Raw genomic sequence first — 8116 nt, forward strand, 5'->3', positions numbered from 1 at the left:
ATTTCTTACAATAAAGAATCTGAAGACACTAGTATCTAGCAGTTTACATTCTGTAAATAAAGTTCTTGGATGTGCAAACTAAAACTGGTTTCTGAGAGACAAGAGTGTATAACCCATGCTGTACAGTCAGGTCATATTTCTTGAACTGTAACAGCCCATGATTCGAATTAGTAACATTTCATTATATTATACAGTCTATTTAGGACACTAACTACATTGTTTTATTTTTCTTTGCATAGACTGACAGCAATCACATGCAATTCTCCCTTAATGCAAGTAAAATATTATGGAATCTCATTCTGGGGACAGAAATATAAGGAAGAATAGGAGAAGTGAACGAAATCAACAGAAATACCATTTATAAGGCAGCTGAAATACAAATTCCCTTAAATTATGACTATTTCTTGTTCTGCCTTCAGCAAGACAGTTAATGGCCAGATATTAAACAGTGGTGGCACTGCCTAACTTTCAGCTGCTAAAGTGAAATTCAAACCTGCTTTACAAGTCCTTCAGAGTGCAAGAGGAAAAATCAGCCCCTTACCAAGGCCATCCAAGAAGTCTCTAGTGATCAGGAAGCTGCTTAGATTTAGCTATGCAATACAGAAGTAACTGCAATCCTGACTTCTCTGGAAATTCAGTGTATGAAATAGGGCTACAACAATTTTTATCTAATTAACACCCAGAATCTAGAAACAGAAAGAACTGAAAGATGTTTTCTTCAGACCACATCTGCTGAGGACCTGCTGTTTGCTCTAGAAATGGTTTATTAGTAGCTCACTTGACTACAAAATAAAAGAGCAGGGTTTAATTTTAAGTCAGCCACAGAAATTCAAAGTCACCTTTCCTTCCTTGCATCAATGCTTCTTACCCATCAGTTTACACAAAATGGGAAACTAGGGAGTCATTTGAATCTGGACTACCGTGCTGCAGGAACAAGCTCTCAAAGGGAGGGAAAGAGACTTGGAGCCTGGTCTTTGATCCTAATGCCGTCTATGCAGTTCATCCAATATTTTTTAAATGCAAAGGGTTATGAGAACTTCACACCTGCCAGACACTTTTGAATACATTCCAATAGGATTTCTTTAAAAAGCATGTAGACACTTACTAGTGCTGATATTTAACCCCATATCTCCAATGGCCATTCAGCAAATTACTAAGCATTGCAGTAAAACTTCCAATCAAATACCTTGCAGAACAAGGAGGGCGCTTTACATCTGTGGTTTTGCTGGAAGTCATACTGGAAGTATTGCCCTGACTGTTCTCGCTCTCTTGCTGAGAGTCTCTGCAACTGCCAACTCTGAGAGTTTGAGGTAATTAATCTCACACAAAGATAAGTGCCCAGCTTTTCTCTTGCATGGATTATTTATCTGGCATAAATAAATCATTGACAAAAAATGAGAAACAACTTTTCAAAATATTTAAGTAAAAACTTCTCTCAAAATTTTTATGCTTATAACTCTTAACGGTTAGCCATGAACTCTGAAGAGATGTTAAGCTATGAAGTAAACCATAACAACAACAGAGTTTCCAGGAAATAAAACTCTTTCTGTACATTGTGTGCAGGGAATGCAAGGCAGAGATTTGCTCCTTTGCAACTCTTATTTCACTAATTTTCTCTGTAGAAAGTAACACCTACTGACTTCACAAAGTATCTGACTATGGTGAAGAATCACTTTAATTCAGACTTAAGCCAGAAACAAAAATGCACATGCAGAGGAACAAAACACTCTTGAGAATTACTCTCTGATTCTGCATAGGTTTTTTTTTTGCCTAGTAGCTGAATGGTTCATCTCCTGTCTAGTATTGGCACATTCATAGAGGAAATCAGTATTCATATACTCACACACAAATGATACTAAGTATTTCCTTGTATTTTAAGTAGTGTGAGAAAGACATGCAGACTTATATGCTCTTTTGTTGCCTGTTTTGTCTTGCATTTTCCTAGGCGTGCAGCTGGGCAACAGTACTATTCAGAGATCAGTGGGCTTGTATAGCATGACATTTTATTTTTTCCTCTCTCAGTAACAACTGCCAGCAGGTGAACATTCATAGTAGTTCAGGGAAAAAAAAAAAAAAAAGGCATTCGAATATGTCTGATTTCACATCTGGCAGATATGCTTCACACGACACAGACTGCAGGATATTCCTGTATTGCGGGTTACCTATTTCCCATAGCTAGTAGCTTGGGGATTAGAGAGTCTACCAAAAAAGGTGGTCTGTCAGGAGCAAAAAGCAGATTTTATGAAAGCAGACTGAAGTGCAACTCTGAAAGGGCAACATAATGTTGAAAACTAAGCAAGATGTTACAAAAGCAGTGAGAATACCGTGTAGGCATTAATAAGCAAGTGTGTCTCTGAGGAATTTACATCTATTGCATTGCAATTAGCTGGGAGGAGGCCTTGCATCTCAGCCAGCGTTCACTACTGCTATTGTAGTCTACCAAAGTTTTCCCTACTGGTGAACTGTAAATATGCTGGGTTTTTTGTGTTTTTTGATTGTTTGTTTTTATCTGACATAATTACATGATGAAATCCAGAGGTGGCTTTTGAGGGGGTAGGGACAGAAAATATGGATGTTTTTCCACTATTGACTATCATATGACAGGTATGCAGCTTACAGAATAGAATAGAATAGAATAGAATAGGAATGGACCATGTTGGAAGAGACCTTCAAGATCAACACGTCCAACCCATCATCCAACACCATCTAATCAACTAAACCATGGTACCAAGCACCCCATCAAGTCTCCTCCTAAACACCCTCAATGATGGCAACTCCACCACCTCCCTGGGCAGCCATTCCAACGGCACATCACTCTCTCTATGAAGAATTTCTTCCTAACATCCAGTCTAAACCTCCCCTGGTGCAGCTTGAGACTGTGTCCTCTTGTTCTGGTACTGGTTGCCTGGGAGAAGAGACCAGCCCCCACCTGGCTACAACCTACCTTCAGGTAGTTGTAGAGAGCAATAAGGTCACCCCTGAGTCTCCTCTTCTCCAGACTAAGCAACCCCATCTCCCTCAGCCTCGCCTCATAGGGCTTGTGCTCCAAACCCCTCACCAACTTTGTTGCCCTTCTCTGGACACACTCCAGCAAGTCAACATCCTTTCTAAACTGAGGGGCCCAGAACTGGATGCAGTACTCAAGGTGCGGCCTAACCAGTGCAGCGTACAGGGGGAGAATCACCTCCCTGCTCCTGCTGGCCACACTGTTCCTGATGCAGGCCAGGATGCCATTGGCCCTCTTGGCTGCCTGGGCACACTGCAGGCTCATGTTCAGCCTACCATCGACCAGTAACCCCAGGTTCCTCTCTACCTGGCCACTCTCCAGCCACTCTGACCCCAGCCTGTAGCACTGCCTGGGGTTGTTGTGGCCAATGTGCAGAACCCAGCACTTGGATGTGTTCAATCTCATGCCGCTGGATTCTGCCCATCTGTCCAGCCTGTCAAGGTCCCTCTGCAGAGCCTCTCTAACCTCCAGCAGATCAACTCCTGCCCCCAGCTTGGTGTCATCAGCAAATTTACTGATGATGGACTCAATGCCCTCATCCAGATCATCAATAAAGCTGTTAAAGAGCATGGGGCCCAGCACTGATCCTTGGGGCACACCACTACTGACTGGCTGCCAGCTGGATGTGGCACCATTCACCACCACTCTCTGGGCTCGGCCCTCCAGCCAGTTCTGTTTGCTTGAATGCCTTGTTTGCTATAATCACGGTTTGTATACCCAGAAAAGCAGAATAAGCTAACTTTCATTACGAAGTGTATTATGCAGTTGTTGGCCAAAGCTCCCACTGGACCTTGGAGCGTAGCTCATAACTAGAAAAGGAAGACAGAACCATTAAAGAATCTACTGCTACTCATCCTCTAGGGATATATTTTCTAAAATATCCTTCAGCTGTATGCTTAAGGTAAGTGATTCACCAGGGTCCAGACATAAATCTTTGCTGACAGGAATGGTTCAGCAAATCCAAAAGAAACCTGAGAGACTGAAAAATTTTCTAGCCTGCAACAGCACCAGTGCACAAAGAAGGAAGTACGTTTTCACTTGTTTCTGTGAGAAGGGAGGCTTTTTTATTTTCCTTTCCTTTTCAAAACTTATCAGTAGCCCTCCTTCTCACACAGTCTCAGGATTTACAGCACAAATCCAGGCTTCAGCTTTGTGTTTTCAAAGCATAAAGAGAAAAAAGAGAGTATCTGAAGAAGACAATGGTAGGTTCTTAGATAATGCATGTGCTTTAGACACATACTCTCAAGAAAAAGTACTCACAGACAATAGGATAGAGCATGTTTCTAGATGGCTATCTATTAAAAGACATCTTTGGAATCATACTTTCAGCTTCATATATTCTTTATGCTAATTTATGGTGCCCTGGATCACTCCTGCCCTCATGCTGCTCCCTTTGTTGTGCCAGGGTATGATTTATGTGGTAGCAGGTGAACCAGATCAAAGAACTGATCAGTTAAAGTAATTATAATCTGGATCAGATAACTGATCTCATTTATTAAACCGCTGCATAGATTTTCTTGGACTGCAACAGGAATGATGAAAGTTTAAGGAAGGATAGAATGGGTGGAGGAAGTCATGATTACTTCTTTTGATAGTAGTGCTGACCTGTGCCTTTTTACAGCATATGAGAAATTACAGACTATAAGTAGACTGACTTTTGGCGCCGAATGAATGAACTTATTCTCAAAATTAGTGTCAGGCCCTTGTGATGTATCATAGATAACCAAATCTTGTTTTAAAGAGGAAAAATACTTTTGTTAAAAGGGTACTGAACTTATTTTGGTTTGTTTCATAAATCACTGATTTTTACAGTGGTCCAAAGTGAGTCTTTTTAACAAAATCCTGTTACATAACTTCTCTAACAAACTTTCCCTTTGTTTAAAGGGCTGTCTTGAAACAGGTAAACCAACAAATGAAATAATTTTGTCTCTATTCATCAAAGTACAGATACTTAAAAGGAACATAGCAATTTTCAATCTGTATAAATATTTTTATTAGTTACCAGCCTAGCCAAGTGTCTGGATTCTATCCATGTGAATATAACATGAATCTTTCACATTCTAATGATTTTAGAATGGTACTACATTGTAAACTGTGTGTTGAAGCAAGTATAAAAAAAGCTTGGGGTCATCTTTGACCATTAAAGGATCACTGCGGTTTATACCATTCAGATGAAATATGATTTAGGCAGGAGTAATGATTTTCCATAAGCATTTAAAGTATAACATTTTTCTTTCTTAACAGGAAGAGTTTAGGCCATGTATAGAGAAAAGCAGACTTTCTTTTTTTCCTCTCTCTCACAGAAGGTGTGAAATCAAGGCTGTGACATAGCATATTGAAAAATTTCTGTATTCCTTTGCATTGTTACACAGGACATGCTTATCTTCTAACACCTTTCCTGGAAACCAGATTTCTTGCTAAGAAGCAAGTGTAGTATAGGTTTGTTTTACTGAGATGATATCTAGATCATATCTTAGAAAAATATGTCTTAAATGGGGTAGCTCAGAGGTCACTTAATTTATAGTGAGCTTTCTGGTTTGTTGATTATTTTGTTTTGTTTAGTTTGTTTGGTTTTTAAATGAAGCTATTTCTACCTTACGGATTTTCTATTTGTAGTACACCTGAATTTGTAATTGGTGAGTGTAGTTAAATCCTTTGCATAAAGCACACTAAATGGACAAATCCTCATACACTTTCACAATACGTAACATGAGAATAATGGTAAGAGTGCTCTTCTAAAACCGTCTGATTTACATATGTAGATACACTTGGTCATTTTTATCTGCAAGAATAAAGTTTTTCCTGACATGGCAGGCATGCCTCTGGGTCACAGAAAGCAGACTTCACTAGAGGCACAATTACACTGATGACACAATATCCAAGACCGGCAAATGCAGTTAAATCTCAAAGTTACCTTCTTGCAACTAGCCTGCCAGTTAATTGTTTGGGATAAGCATTACACCTTTTACTCTTACACCTAGATGAGTATTTCTTAGTAACTAAGAACACCTTCAGAGCAAAGACAGCCAGCAGAGGAGGATTAGTGGAAGCTTCTGATAAGTCATCCTCACAATTTCATCTCTTCTAACTCTCATAGAACAGCTTATCTAATAAGAGATAGGGATATAAAAGGACAGCTATCTTGGATTCAACCTAATTATCACAGTAAAAAAATAATGGAGTGTTTTTCAAATGCTTAAAGCAGCATAGAAAAAGTGAAATAGATTATATCAGCATTTCTAACAGCCACTGTTTCAGAGGCTCACTCCTTAATGATCTGCTTACGATGAAATGTTTCACACAAAGGGCATCTTTCATCTGTGTGCTGGCTGTCAGTCCACACACTTCTGAGACCAAACAATTTAAACAGAAGTATCCTCCCAGTTTCTGCTAAAATCCTCTAGACAATTTTACTACGTTCCCAAGTTGGCTTCTGTTCTACTATCCTTAGGCAGTCACTGAATGCCACCCAGCTGTGTACATAGGCTCTATGAGCAGCACATGGAAGCTGCCTTCTGAACATATACAGTGTAGGAATTCACCTCTCCAATGAAATAGATACACATGGAAGCAGATTCACGTTATGAGGGGACTGACATTAATAGCTCTGCTGAGCACTAAACCCATAATATTTACAATAAAGAACTATGTTTAACTAATATTTCATCTTTAATAACAACAGCATAAGAGGGAGGAATTACAGTCTCTGGAAATAGTAGCTGTGCCTCCTTAAAGCAAAGATTTAGGTTCAATGTGTGTCAAGATATTTTACAAGAACTAGTGATTCTTCCAGTCTAGAAAGAAAAAGTGGAGGAATTTGACTCAAGTTAGATTTTTGGATGATAGTTTTGTCCTGGGTTGGGAAAATTGTGGAATATCAAGGCACAAGTCAGTTTATGTAGATCTAGTTAGTTAGTAATCATAGTAAATGATTATTTAATTACACAGGTTATTTGGAAAGAATACTTCAGAACTCAGAGAATACCATTACACTTGGCAAATTAGATGATACATTTATTTAAATGAGCTGTTACCCTAATAGGTCAGCATCTTGTCCTGAGTCATTAGCAAAATAACAATCAGTATCCTGTACTGTCTAATGAATTTATCTGAAGCCCTAAAAAAAACCAAAAAACAACAAAGAAAGGAAAAAAAGGCTCAACAGCATAGAGAACTATGTTTAACTATTCGCCACAGGAGTCTATCACAGTTATAGCAGGGTATTTTAAAATAAGAACTACGTAGCTTGTAGCAGTATGGAATTATCTCTAGTTCTAATTTGCAACTAGTATAGGCTGGATTTAAAATGGTACTTCTGATTTACAAGTTTCCCATGTAGGAAAAAAAAAAAATCAGTTGTAGGGAGCTTTCTTGGTTATGCACAAAGGCTATGTCAGCAACCCTCCAAGAGGGCCCAGGCTTAATGGCAAGCAGTGGATTTCCCACACTTGTACTACTTAGACAAAGAAAACAGGCCCCAAAGGCCTGCGTGTGGCTCACTGAGGTAAGAGGACTGCCGCCCCGAGGAGCACCGGCTGTCTGTTCCGAGAGGGCACAGCACCCGTAAGCAGCGGTATCATCTACAGGGAAAAAATGAGTAATAACATCAACAAAAAAATGTTAAAAGCAGATGTGTTGTCCAGTGCCACCTAGTGACTCGCGTAACTGGGGCCACCTTCTTCCAGCGGCATTTTGCTTCCGAAATACAGGGCCTGATTATTTTATTTTTTTTTCAACGTTTATTTATTGATTTGTTACAATCATTACTTGCTCCAGGAGCGTTTCTTTCCGGGCCCAGACCTCTTCACCAGATAACTACACCTGTTACCTCAAAAGGCGGCACCGACGGCCGCCGACCTCTTCCGCGACCGATCCCGCCTTGGGCGGGCTGTGGGAGAGAGCAGCCTGAGCGGCGCGCGGACAGCCGCCCGCCAGAGGCCGCCGCGGGCCGGGCCGCGCCCCGCCAGGTCGCGGCTCCTCCCCGCCTCTGACTCAGCGACCCGGCCCCCGTCTTACACAAACTCCGCGGCCGGTGTGGATTTGGAGCCGCCTGCCGCGAGGGTGAGGGAGAGAAATGCCCGCCCTAAGGAGACGGAGCCTCTGGGGCAC

At 40.7% G+C, this 8116-nt stretch overlaps 1 long non-coding RNA gene across 1 annotated transcript in view; it reads right to left on the reverse strand.

Annotated features, from left to right (window-relative positions):
* LOC128897834 (uncharacterized) overlaps window positions 1–7902 on the reverse strand; it is a 28009-nt gene extending 20107 nt beyond the window's left edge. Inside the window, exons 1-2 of the long non-coding RNA XR_008462606.1 lie at window positions 7836–7902; window positions 7508–7587 (exon numbers count right to left, since the gene is read on the reverse strand). This is a non-coding gene — a long non-coding RNA (uncharacterized LOC128897834). The remainder of the gene's footprint in view (window positions 1–7507; window positions 7588–7835) is intronic.
* Between the last annotated feature and the right edge of the window lie 214 nt (window positions 7903–8116).

This window comes from Dryobates pubescens, chromosome 1 (assembly GCF_014839835.1).
Source record: "Dryobates pubescens isolate bDryPub1 chromosome 1, bDryPub1.pri, whole genome shotgun sequence".
Lineage (NCBI taxonomy): Eukaryota > Metazoa > Chordata > Aves > Piciformes > Picidae > Dryobates > Dryobates pubescens.